Source organism: Pinus tabuliformis, chromosome 6, assembly GCF_031772625.1.
Source record: "Pinus tabuliformis cultivar Carrire ecotype Pingquan chromosome 6, CPIR1, whole genome shotgun sequence".
Classification (NCBI taxonomy): domain Eukaryota; kingdom Viridiplantae; phylum Streptophyta; class Pinopsida; order Pinales; family Pinaceae; genus Pinus; species Pinus tabuliformis.
Genome location: NC_142292.1, coordinates 166,979,935 through 166,994,887, shown reverse-complemented (window position 1 = coordinate 166,994,887; position 14,953 = coordinate 166,979,935).

The following is a 14,953-nucleotide window of genomic DNA, read 5'->3' as shown; positions in this document are numbered from 1 at the left end:
GCATGGTATTTAGAAACCTGTGAAGATTCTTGATCTTCTTGAACATGATTTTGTTGTGTAAGAGGAATAATGGTTGTTTGATCAAAGGAGGTATCCATATTATTTATATCTTCAGTGATGGTCATAGTATTATCATCGAGTCGCTGATCATCTATCAACGAAGGAGTGGGAATCTGTTGATCATTACTAGGTCTCTGATAATTCGTAATTGTGGATTTCTTTGATATTGAACTTGATTTTGATTTTGGGGTCTGGAAACTATTTTTTGAGTTGTCCTAGGTTGAGTCTCAATCTTGGAAATTCTATTAGATAGATTTCTAAGAAGAGAAGTTATTTCATCTATTTTGGAATCTTCAGTTTTAGTCTTAGAGGAACTAGAAGCCTCTAGTGTCGATTTGAGTTTTCTTTGGGCCTTTTCCTCTTTAGCTTTCAAAGAAGTTGAAGCAGCCCTATTTGCTTCTACCTCAATAACATTTGTTTGCATATCTTCAAGAGTTCTTGAAGTTCTCTCTCTCAGCATAATAACAAAATCATCATCAAAGGCTTTAGAAAATATAGACTTTGCTGCTGCTACAGGGGGTTTACAATTAGGGGGCATTTTATGATAAATATTATTGAATCTTTTGATAAAGTCTGATATAGGTTCACCAAAATTTCTTTTAAGTTCATCAAACTCAGTGAGAAAGTAAAGAGGTTCCTTTTTCACACCCCACTAGTTTTTAAATATATTTGTAAGTTCTTCCCAATTTCTAATGGAGTTTGCAGGTAACTGCCTAAACCAAATTCTTACATTTCCTTCAAGTGATTGAACAAACAACCTCATGTAAACATTTTCTTGCTCAATATTCATGTTATCTGCAAAGTCCAAAAAGGCTTGAAGATGGTCTTCAACAGAAGGACCGGTTTCTCCATTATACCTGGGAAGGTATTTCAAGTATCCAGCTGGGAGTGCATTGAGATTAGGAGGTAAGACTAAAGATGCATATCTAGCCTGTACAATAGGTTGGAAAGCCATAGTAGGAGGTGGTGTATGAGGTGTTTGTGTGGACGAAGAAGTTGAAGAAGATGAAGAAGGGTTAGAAGAAGGTGATTGAAGGGGTGAAGAACTAGTTGGAGGTAAAGAAGGAGGGGATCTCCTGAATGATTTCAAAGGAGTCTTAAGAACTAAATTCTGGACCTATGGATGACTACCCTCCTTTGTTTCAAAGAGTGGATTTGAATACACAGAGAAGGTCTCTTTGGGTTGTTCAGAAGTAGAAGCTTCAGGTTGTCCAAAAGTGGGAGGAAATGAATAAGTGGTAGGGGATATGAAATCTATTGGTTTGTATTCTGGTAAATTAACACCCAAGTCAGACTCAGTTTTAGGTGATCCTGGTGGTAGTGAGGGTTCTAGATGAGTTTCAAATGAATGAATGAGGAATGTTGATTTAAAATCAATCCTCCTGTTTAAGAGTTCAACAACCCTAGGTGATATGTGGGAGTAATCTGGATTGGATGGAATATTACTATAAGGATCAAATGATGGTAAATCTTCAGACTACAAGACTGAAGAGGAAGAAGAAGATGGTTGATGTCCCCTTTTAGAACTGGCTTTTCTCAGAAATTTTTCAGGGTTTGACAGAGGATCAACTAAGTTACCCTCTGAACGAGATTTGGTGTGCTTAAAAGGTGCCAGTTTGGGAGAGTGGAGTCGCCAGGTGAAGAATTTTAACCTTTCTAGACCTTTAATCACCTTAAAGGAATAAAATACATATCGTTGCCCCAAGGAAACTTAATGAAATTCGAGACCCTAGAAACGACACTAGTTTGATGTTGTACCTCTGAGATAATAATGGTCAGCTATTATGCCAGAGCATCTAAGATAAATGTTTTGGGGGTTTTGTTTTAATTTGGGAGACCAATGGATGAAACAGATATAGAACTGATGTCCCTTCTAAATATCTCAGCAGAGCGCTGCTATAAATATTTACATAGTGAAATCACTTTTAAGATGATGAGCAAAAACAAAAAAGTAATATGATTGCCACAGTTTTCAAATAGAAGGCTAGATAATCATAAGTATGAAAACCTTTAAACTATGTTTACAAGTTTGAGAAAATACACATGCACTTACAAAAGATTCTAATGATTTATTGATTTTGAGGGAATTAATTAAACAAATAGTCCATTAATACATTCTCTTTATATATTATCACTTCAGAAAGCTTATAGGGATAGATTGAGATACAATTACTCCTACCTAGTTATCTTTGCAAGACACAAGTATATGAAGAAAAACATAATGAATGACACTAGAAACACTTACAGGAAACACAAACTGTGCAAAACAGAATTCAGAATCCTTTCTTCGTATTAATGATCCAGAAAGATTAATTACATCAGATGTCTAGAAATGCTTCTTCAAGGGTGCAACCCATGATAACTCATGAAGAGAGTTATTTATACAACAGTAGTACGAAAAATATCCTAAACTTCTTTTACAAAAATAGATTATTTACACAATCAAAAATAAAATTGTCTAATGATCTAGCACTACTTTGGTGCTACATTGTTTGATGACTAATGCTGAAAAAGTTGAAAAATGGTTGGAGTTGGCTGACTATTTGCACAAAAACTGAATGTTGTTCCATTATCCTCATTCCAGTAAATATGTTAATTCTTCCCAGAATTTCTTATCTGGAATAGAAATATTTGTTTCCCTCTTGTATATTTCATCCATCTCAGTCTATTTGGTTAAAGTGGGTTTTACAAAGAATATATGCTTGATTTGATCCATGATGAAGAAAGAATCCCTGAGTGTTTTTATTGTGAGAGCTGGTGTTGTTGATCCTTTGATATTAGCTATTGAAGCTGCATGGGTGCCCACTTTTGTTAACTTCTTGACGTAATCTTCATTTGGAATCAATTTATCATTAATAACGATCATGGAAGGTAAACCTTTGTTGATCAAAGGTTCAATTTTGTTGAAGAATCTCTGAACCATGTTATTAACATTGCTGCACTTTTCTTGTAGCTGAAGGTTGAGATTTCTTTTAGTGATAACCTTCTTTACTTATAATATTGTTGCAGTTCTATCACTTATCCTTAACTCCTCAAGCTCATAATCATCCTTGGAATTTAGAAATTTGATTATATCAGAGGTAGTCTCTGGCATATCCTCCAACTACCTATTTATGGATTCCACTGTTTCCTGAGCTTTATCCAAGAGATCTTTTTGGTTGAATATTATCTTAATGGAGGGCCAAATTTCCTTGACTGCCTTTGTGATTTCCTCCCACAAAATTTCTTTTGCTAAACCCAATTTGTTTCCTATGAAGGAATCTGTGAGTTCTTTCTTCAACAATTCCACTTGGCCATTAAGTCTGTTTGTTTCAGTTGTGTGTGTATTGTCTGGTATAGACTTTAAGAGCCGTAATTCTTTGAGTTCGTCCTTCAACCTATTGATTTCTCCTGTCTGGATAGATAGCTTCTTAACAACTTCAGTAAGTTGTTCAGCTCCTTTTGCTGTACCTGTTGCTGATGTAGTGGCTGTAGTAGAAACTCTGGTTATGGGAACTGCTGCAAGAGAAACTGCATCTGTTGAAGTTTGGATGTTCTTGATAGCTTCCTCCTTCTCATTAACCAATTTCTCCATCTACTCCTCCATTTGTTTTATTTGCAAATTTTGTTCTATGATGAGCTTCATCATGTGTGACTTTTGACTCTCTGTGTCCTCAATTTCCTTGGCCATGGGATCCTCAGATGCTGGCAGTTTCAGTGGTTTCTTTAGTGCTACAACTTCAGTGTTCTTTTTCTCAATGAGCTCCTCAATAGCATTTATGTTTGATGGATCATATCCCATCCTTAGCACTAGATTTTCCAGGGATTGGATCTTGGTATCCTTTGCTAACGAGGAGACCTTCTCCAACTTAATTGTGACTGAATGTTGGCCAATGTAACCTGCAATTTTGACAAACTCATAGCAGTGTTTGTCAAGGTTGAAGCAATCATTTGTCCAGTTTGTTTGTGCATCTCAATTTGATCAATTGGATGCACATCCTGGACATTGAACTCAAAAGAAGTATGTTTATGATATTGTGCTGCAGTCCTAGGCTGAGGAACTTGGGCCTGTAAGAAATCCATTTGTATGTTCCCTTTATCAGAGTCAAGGACTAAAAGAAGCCTTTCTTAAGAGCTAGAAGAATGCTTCTAGAACTGGGTGTAAGTATTTGACTTCAATTCCTCATTCTTTCTTTTGATTTCACTAAAGACATGGAAGATGTCTTCCTCTTTATTCTTTGGAATGCCTCCAACATGTTGGATTATCTGCTCTTCATGAGAAGTGGTGGAATGAGTTGGAGATTGTATAGACTGTTCACCATACTGTGAATCAACATTCATAGAGACTCTTTGTTTCTTTTTCCTGTGAAATACCTTGAAGCCTTGGCTTGTTTCCTCTATTGCAGGTGAAGATTGTTCTTCCCTCCCTCTCTTGGATGCCTTTTCCTGTGCAATTGGAGTTTGCATATTTGATGTAGAGACTACCTGCTCCTCAGCCTCCGCGAGGGTATTCTCTATCCATTCCAACTGATTTTTGAACTGGTCTATCTCAGCCCTTGTTTTATGATGATATGGTGTGTACTTATTTTCCACCACGAGTTTGGAGATGAATCCCAATGGGTCATATGACCAAGAGAAACTAAGGGAAATTTCATTTCCTTTAGCAGCTTATCATCTTCCTCCCCTGCTGCCCTGTTAGTAAAGATGAAGGGACCAACTTTAGCTTTGAGCTTGAATTGTGATTTCTTTTTGGAAGCTACAAAATGCACTTCATCTACATTCAATCTTTGCCTCAAGTACTCCCGTGAAAAGATTATAACAGGAAGGTACTTTGGCAGTTTGTAGGGTGGAAGCTCATAGCCAAAAACCCTAATTTCTGTATAGTTTTGGTAGCAATACCAATCTCCTATTGCAGCTTGATCTATGAACTAAAGCTCTTTGACTATCTCTTCACTAGTCCTTGGTAATGGAGTGTTGTTCATAAGGCTGAGGGCTGGATGAATGAATAGTTCTATGAACTGCTTGTATGTGAATTCTTTTTTCTCCTTCATCCCCATTGAAGTCCAAAAAATCACTGATTGTGGTGATCCTTCTTCATCAAGTCTCTGCAAAGAAAATGTGAAATTCCCCCCTGAAAATATATAAATAGATACACAAGTACTGAAGCATACTTGAATACTTATTCAATGTTGAATTTGACAAACTGCTCATGTATGGTTTCAGCTATGAAATGACCAAAATCATAAATAACAGTAGGCTTGGAATCAGAAGAAAACATGGATAAGAAACCAAGGATGGCTTCATTGACAGACTGATCAGAGTGATAACCAAGCAAATAGGATAGGATAGTAGTGATTTTCCTAGTTCTATCAGGAAACATAGATGAATCATAAGGTGGGTTCCTCTTTAGTAGAGGACTACCAATTGCTAAAAATAGTTCCAAGGTCTGGGATCTCTTGGTGAAGTCCAATTTGTTATACGTTTCTATCAAGATTTCATGAGAAAAAGGATGAGTTGGTGTAGTGGTAGGGGCTTGCAACATTTTCTCAATTGAATCAACGTTAATAGGATAGAGGGTTTCTCTAGTAGGCGAGATAATGGCTCTCTGGCTAGGATCATAGGATTCATGGAATTTTCTCACAAAGTCTGGAGCTCTATTTATCCGTGGAAAAATATAATGGGGTAATTGGGATTCCCAAAGCCCAATTTCATCACTCTGGTCAATCACCTGCTCTTCCCACCAACAATAAATTTCAAACAAATCGAATTGATAAGAAGTCTCAATGATTTTTCAATCCTTGTCAACTAGTGGAGTATGGTGGAAATCAATCTGTTGTTGGATTAGAGGATTTGACACTTATACAATTGCTTTTCCGTTGGGAGGCATTTTGGCAAATGAAATTGTGAAATGTAAATGACAAAATGATATAAGAAAAGGAGTAAATAGAGTGGAAACAGGTAATTGACAAGTGGACCTGGAAGGTGTGCTTGCGAACAGGACAAATGGCTGCTAGAATGTCCGATAGTGGCTAAGTTGTTGAGCAGGGGAGCTTGAAGATTGTTCTTGGTCGCAATAGTTAACTATGTAACCTTCTAAATGTATGGTAGAGTGCTTATAAACAGAAAAATGGAGTGGAAGGTGGGCGTTGAGTGCTTGAAAGTTCATTAATTACCAACAGGCTAATTAATGGACATTTGGTTATAAATGCGCAGGAGTGGAAATGAATGGGCAACGGATAGGCGGTCGATGATTGGATGGGAGATATGAAGTGGAGCGTGGTGTGGAGGTGAAGTGGGGTGGTGGTAACAGCTACGAAAGATACCGCGTTCGGGGGGTAAGAATGAGCGGTTTGTGGTTTTGGGATTTTTAGTCCTAAAAGACTGAAAGGCACTTTCGTGGTTTATATGGGCGTATTAAAGACTACCCATTTCGGCCCCCCCACCCGCCAAGAAACTTCAGACAGTGAATGAGGGCTGAAAGGGAGTGTGGGCTGTGTGATTGTAGAGGAGTGTGCAGGATGAGAGGTGAGGTGGAGGGAGTTTAACATGTATGAGCGGGGAATGAGTGGTGGGGTTGTGATATGATAGGCAGACATGGTGGCTATGGGTTCAGGTGATTTAATGAATGAAATGATAGCATATCACACATCGCACTTTCCTCGACCCAATGGTTCATGCAGTTATGAATGATGCGATGCGATATGATCCTATGGTGAGGAATGAGCAGTCATCCAACAGTTGACAGCAATATGGCATATCCACATCGCAATTTCTTCTACCCAACGGTTTATTCACTTATGAATGATGCGATGGGATATGGATCTTTAGGAAATAACCATTCAAACTTTCACATTTCTACCCACCCTTCTATTCCTAACATCTTTACTTATCCTTGAGAGTGCATTTGAACTAGCAACCCAATACTTTCTTTTTATAAACAATCTATCTCTATACCTTATTTCTTCCATTGGCTCAGATTAAACTGTTGAGCCAATTTATTTTCTACCTATGAAAATTAATTTAAAACAAATCCAATTATGGTGAAACTGCATAATTGAAAATAAAATAAAATAATGTGGCATCTAAACAAACTGCACACAACTATTATTTTTCAAATTGAATTTACAACAAAACCGTGGCATTTAGATTTGCAACAATTTCAAAGTTTATTTCTTTTTCTTTTCTATCTAACCTAACATTTTATTTTTCCTTTATTTTTTAGGGCATCTACCCTAAAATTTTATTTGATATGGACATATTTATCAAAATATTTTCCTAACATTTTTTATTCAATATTCTTTTTGTCCATGTCCTATCTTAACATTTCATAAATACATTTTCATTTTTTGTCTAACTTATTCTAACTTATCAAAATCAAAAAATGCTATAAATTTTACCCAACCCACTCCCTGCTATGCAGAAACCACCAGGTTGTGTCGCGTTCTTTCAAATAAAACCATTTACCATTTTCAAAATGCGTGATAAACCACTTACCACTGGAGTTCACCCACCCTAGATTTCCTTGCAATTTTCACCTATCCTCAAGTTTCTCCATTATATATTTTATATCCTAAGGTATGGTGGACAGGAAAATTATCAAATTTATGTTACAAGAATTAGGGTTAATTAAGTGAAATATCATAGATATGAGAAAGCGGTAAATTACATTGCTACAGGAAAAACTATATTTGAGAGAAAATAATACAGGGATATAAGGCTAAGTTTTTGAAATGGAATTCAAATGTAAAATGTTTTTACATTTACAAGCAGGTGTAAAATCATGTTGCAGGTGAAAGTAAAAAAGGAAAGTGAAAATACTCTTCCAATCCCACAAATCAACACATAGTTTTGTAAAACCATCCAGGTATTTTACAAGGAAAAAAGGAATTTACTAGGTAAAATGAATTTACAGAGGAAGGTAAAGAACAAACAAGCCATGGTTTTGTAAACAACACATGGTTTTTTATTAATTAAATTATGGATTTCATTTTAAAATATTTTGGAGATAGTATTCAAATATATATATATATATATTCCAAAATATTTTGTGACACTAATGGACATAAAACAGAGGAAGCGCAATCACAGGATCAACCAATAGTGAGGTAAATCTCAGTTTTAGTCAAAGGATCAACAAGCAGTTTTGAGTCAGTTATTAGAGAAAGAGAGATACATATGCATCTATTAGTTTATTTGACAGCACATCCACAAATTTGGGTCCACATCCTAAATGTTCCAACTTCTACAACAACAACAATTGCACAACACTTCACCAAGTCTATAATTTTGCAGCAGTTAGAGTTGTTTAGTTTAGCTATAGTCTAAAAATGTCCTGTCTATTAGAGACAACATTTATGTAAACAATTTATAAATTTTTGTATAAATACTTCACATTTTGAAGTATTCGGGGGGATGATTTTCTAAACAGTTTGATATTTGTAATTTTCTGGAACTTGAGGGTGATTGTACTAGTTTCAAGTTAGCAGATTTGATTGAGCAATAAAACATCATATTACAGGATTCCTGTGTTGAGCTACTCCAGTGAAGTATTTTCCAGTGTTCAGTTATTTTCTAAAGTTTTCACTATCATATGTTTTCTAAATCTGAATGGTATAACAAGAAGCATATTTCAGAACATGTCTAAAAGCACTCTATCTTAAACTGTTTTCCATTTTTATGTTTTCCTCTGATATCCAAATTAGGGAATTCTTAATTTCTCCCTAGTTTCAAATGATTCATCCATAATTCAGTTCAAAGGATTCTTAATTGCCCTTTGATCCTGATTGATCTCCCTTCCATTTCTTCCATGATCCAGATTGAGGAATTGCTCCTTGATTCCAATTTTTCATCATTCAACCTAAAGATCTGAAATAGCTCAATTATTTTCCTTGTAAGCATTTCCTTTAGAAACTTGATTCTGCTCTGTTGCTTGAATTTTGACTCCATAGTCCAATGGTAAACATATCTGCATCTATCCATCTGACGCAGTAATCTCCCCACCAAACCAAAATCAATCAAAACCAATCAGTCCCACATAGCTAGCCTAAAACTTTTCAAAACAAAGTTAAATCTGAATGAGAGAGCCCTCTTTGAAGCTGGCAGGGCTAGATCCCAACTTCCAAAGTAAGTTTGTAGATACCTTGGTGATTTCTTTCTCCAGCCTTGAGAAATTTCTGAGTGATAACATACATAACATGTGCATTCTCTTCCTCATGTGTCAAGCACTTGACCAAGAGCAACAATCGTAAGTCTAAGTGAAGTCCTTTGAGAGAGAATGGTGGAGGATTGGATAAGTATTTGTGGTTTCCTTGAGGAAAAAGCATCCAAGAAAGGAAAGGGATTGACACTCTTTGAGGATAGGACAAGAGTCCAAGATAAGATTGGTTGAAGAGGACCAATATTCTTTGAGGATTCAGGTTTGGAAATCCAAGATAAGAATAGCCCTAAAATGGCATACCTTGTGAACATCTAGATGGGGTACGTGCCTTGTAAAGGTAGTGTGGTATCACATGTAAATCCTCCCAGCATAATTCTCTTCAATGAAGTTGATCTTATCTAGTTAGGCCTCAAAGACAATGTTAGTCATAATGTTGATGCTTACAATTGGCTTATCAATTTGAATCTTCTTATGAGAACTCTTCATTCTGAGAATGATGTTGTACTAGTTGTACAATTATGAATACATCCCTAGTTAAGAGGGAGTGTTGGAAATATAACAATTTCTGGTCTTCATATTTTTTGTTGTACTCATTTCAATATGTATCTTATGTAACAAACAAATGAAGAAAATAAAAAGTTATTAGTTTAAAGCATGGGTTTCATGCTCTTTATTGATGGCCTTTTAGGTAAAAACATGTTCTTCATGCTTCCAGGGTTTGTTAGGTCATATGATTTATTGTCATGAGCGAAAGGAGTCAACATAAGAGTCATAAGGCCCTTCTGGGAAAAATATAATTGTAAAATAATTTATTTTTGAGTCTAGAAAGTCCTGGAATCCTCCTAGCATAAGTCAACCATGGCAGAGACAAGTTAGCCTAAAGAGGGGCTATTTGACCTCTTAGAAAGGCTATATATAGAGACATATTCGACCTCATTTGACACACATCAACTACAAGTTTAATCTACAATAGAAGGACAAAGAAATGTAGGAACCCAAATCCTATTATTAGAGCTTTTATTTCGTTATACACTAACATATCTATTTTCCTGTTAATTTATAAATAACAAAAGGAGCTTGCTGACCTTTTCACATAGCTTTAAACATTTAACATTTAATCATTTTATCATAAGCAACATAAATTAAGGTGAGCATTCTATTGATATCAACTTAACAAGAGTAGTCCATGAAAAAATACCTGTTCCGGCGGTTGATGACGATACCTTTGTCTGATAGCTCCAGCTGAACGCTCCTTCTGGCCGACCCAACCGGATTTACCTCCCAGCCAACTAGGAAATAAATTCCTAGCCCAGGAAACCTCCACAGGTTCCCTAGCCCTCCGTACCCAAGTCCAACCAGATATAGTGTGTCCTCAATAAGAATGTGCAAAACCAGATAATGATACTTTCCTCCTCTCAAACCCAAGAAACCTCCACAGGGTTCCAAGGTCTCCCAAAAATCATAACAAGGCCAAACAATCACAACCAACCCCCACAATCCTAAGCAAAACTCCAACTCCCCCTCTTCTTCCTTCCCCCTTCCCTTTTATACCCTCTTTCCTCAACCACCTCTCATTAATGTCTTTAACTCTCACCCATCCTTGGTTGACTTCTCTTCCAAGCTAGAGTACATTTGGAATTGTGATATGAATTTAAAATTGAGAATTTAATGGGGAAGTACATTTGGGAATGTGAAGTGGTTGACTTCTCTTCCAAGCTAGAGTACATTTGGAATTGTGATATGAATTTAAAATTGAGAATTTAATGGGGAAGTAAATTTGGGAATGTGAAGTGGTTGACTTCTCTTCCAAGCTAGAGTACATTTGGAATTGTGATATGAATTTAAAATTGAGAATTTAATGGGGAAGTACATTTGGGAATGTGAAGTGTAATTACATGGGGAGGACCATGTCTCCTCCTTAGTAAATGTGAGGGTACATTGGGGAATGTGAAATGAATAAATATATATTGATGATAAGATGGAGAGGACTTTGTCTTCTCCTTATTAAATGTGAGGGTACATTGGGGTGTGTGAATGAATAAATATATTTTGAATTAATGGAAGGAGACCATATCCTACACAATATTCAAATTGAGAAGGTAAGTGGGGAATTTGAATAATGGAAATCATAAATTTATTTTAGACCAATATTTCTCAATATTTTCAGATAATGTAAATATTAACACAATTTGTAGGATAAGATTTAAGTGGGGCATTACATACACCCCTCCTTCAGAAAACTTCGTCCCGAAGTTAGAATGAAAAGATACAAGGAGTTTGAAAGCATAGCAAACCAGAAAGAGTTATAGCATTAAAATTCGATGAGTCAGATAATGGCATTACTTCCCATCAAGAGTCTCCAACTGATCTATAGCTTCCTATCCACCTTGACCTACTTCCGTTCCCACCCTATCCATCCTCTGCTGCTCTATCAGTGGCAACGGCCATACTAACCACTGATAAAACCGACATGGTGGAAGCGTCGAATACCTCGACCGAACTTTCCCCAGCAGGCATCTGGCAATCGTCATCACACGTCTAGGGGAAGCATTCAGCTGTCCTCCCCACGATTCCAGGTTTCGGAGGATACACGGTGGGAAACACCTCCACCCCTCCTTCAGAGCACGGACCACACTACAGAGCTGGTTGGACTTGTCATCGAATAATCCAGTCAGGTCGTCTTGCCACCTGTCATTTGCATTTTACTCATGTCATAAGAGTGCATATCAAGTAGATACCAAATGTAATAGAACAATGTACATCGTACCATTCCTCATTGGTCATCTCGACCTTCCCCAATGGAATAGTAGATCTTGGTTATCATATGGTTCTTTCCAACCTGTAGTTTAGTTCTCATCTATGCATATATACAACCACAAAATAGATATAGATACATGATCTTAAACATCATGTTTATTAAGCCCAGTGTCCACGTGTCAATTTTTGTTGTTCATACTAGAAATAAATCTTACATCAGATAAATCATAATTTCACTAAGTCATTGATTAGATAAATCATATCTATATAAGCCTATACGATGCAACAATAAATTTGACAAGTCATGCAATAGATAAATTGTAACCAAGTAAGTCATACATTTGGTCATACATCCAACATGTCCATCATCAATACCCAATCCATCAATCGATTTTCACGTGTCCAACCAAATGTATATAATGTTCATAAATAACATGGAACTGCAAAATAGAACCTTAACATAGGTGGCTATCTATGTTAAAATGGGCATCATAAATGCTCATGTGACATCCTTGTGGAACCCCTAAATAACAATTAGAGTTGAAATAGATTTAACTGTCCGTTATGGAAAATAGCATTTGAACCCGAATATGCTATAAGGTGGTACCAAAACCCAAAATAATGGCAAGCAACGGATTCGTGCACTATCACTTTCCACTAGAAGGTGCTAGTATAAGTTTCATGCATATAATTTCTTTAATACCTTAGTGAATATAAAAGTCCCATTCTTCCAATTTGTTGGTTTTTCATCTTCCAAACCAATTAGTTAATCTTGAAAATAAAAGACTCCAAACTTCAAAAACTATTTCCAACATGATTTTCATACTTTATTTTTTTTGTAAATTGAGAGAAATGTCCTCTAAATGCCAAAAGGTTCAAATTTATTATATATTTAATCATTGTTTACTAGTACTAATACAATTTCATGATATATAATGTAGCTCACAATATGACCAGACAAATGAGAAATAATTAAATGAATGGAATAATTGCCTTCGCCCTGCTGCTATTAGTACTTCCCTTCCAAATGGCACTGTATCTCTAAAGGTGCCTACTCCTTTCACAAGTGGCCAGTGACCACAAAAGTTGTGAAGAAAGTTGAGGGTCCTTTTATCCAAAACTAGAGACACATTATTTTTCACGGCTTCTTATTTATTTATTTATTTAGGGTAAGAGTGTGTTCAAATATTTTCACTGGTCTTTTATTGACTAAATAAGCTTCCATTTTAAAATCCAAAATCTTTAGATGGTTCCTCAAATCAGCATTTGTTTCCAACTATCATAAAACTGTGATTTCCCAACAATATGGCACAATTGGATGGGTCCTTGAAAGAGTTTTAATCATTTGCAAGCTGAGGAAAGCTTTCTTTATCTTGCTTCCAGTGTTACCTAGGAGTTGCTTTTGCACTCCCACATTTTATTCACAGGGCATGTATCATTTTGTGGACATTAATTGGACATTAATGTACTTATCTTATCTTATCTGCAATCTGGCCAAATATAATACAAAGACAAAATCCTGACAAACTAGAAGAGTTGTACAACCATACCTTAGGCACTTTCATTGCTGCTGTATATGTGTGTTGCAGACAGCAAAGGAAAACAGATAAGTCTTGGCCCATGAAAGCTCTTATATTAAATATATGAAACATATCTGTGTTGAACAACCACTGAGATAATCATACAAATTCTAACCTTTATTATAATGCATATGTGCCATAATATGCAATTAAACTATGGAAACAGAGTGTTTGAGTCTCAACCACAAAGAATGTCAAACAAGTGGCTATCATCAGTCATTGGTTGTGGTAGCAGTGAAAAACGATTAGTGCTGTAATTCGATTGTGCATGCACTGATTGCTCCACAGTTGGACAGTTGCCGTAAACACGGAAACAACTTGCTAATTCAGGGTAATTAAGGGTTAGACCCACTCCACATGCAACCCCCTTGAGAAAATGAATATTCAATATACGTTCACACTCTCCTGGAATTTCATACTTGCAAGTATACCTTACTCCTTGTCAGGACTCATCACGAACCACCATTACTTTATACTATGTATCCATAAAATTCTGCCATTTTATTATTGCTGTTAGTGGCAACTAAAGACATAGCTAATATAGCGAAACCAACATAAATATTAAAAATGCAAATATCCATTAACTACATAATTAATTTCATCAGAAACACTCAATTAGTGAAGCATAATAATGGAACAACGTATCTAATGTCATAGCAAGAATTGCATGTATATAGTAGGGAAGGAGGGGCTTTCCAAAATTTTCAATCTGGCACTAAAATTCTTGGGTCTGTCAACAATAACTTATGTTCTTGCTCATCTTCCATAATAATTTATTGCTCATCTTCCATAAGTTATGACGATTTGGATGCCATGAAGTGAACAGATCATGCCAATGTCGATTAATTTTATAGTCTCAGGGAAGTTGTTTGACATTGAGCCAATAACATGTTCAGATCAAGACATAATGGGTGGTCAGGCCAATTGGTGGTCCATGGAGTCATGGCTCTGCTCATTTAATCAATGTACATTGTTCCTTCCATCGCTGATTACACTAAGAGCTATTAAAGTGTTACCTGGCAAATGGTTTGGAAGTTTGAAATAATATCTCTTCTAGTCTAGCTAGAAACCCAAATTTACCTGCAGCTCAGGTCATCAATATGGAAAAAGTATCCTGTTTTTTTTTTTTGTGAAGTGTCACCATCCTCCTTGACTACAAGTGAAAGACTATGTCTAATTCCATTCTATTAGGAAATTAAGCAGAGTCGAATTGATTCTAAATATGATTCGATCCTAAGTCAAATTCATCAATTTGAGTCGCAATGAGGACTCAAACTCCCAAGTCAAACATGAGTTAGGTTGACTTGACAATTCTAATTCAAATCGACTTATTATGTCCAAAATCCATATTGTTCTGTAGTATGTACCATCATATGTACTTTGAAATGCATTAGAATTGGAAACTTGCATTATATGTTAA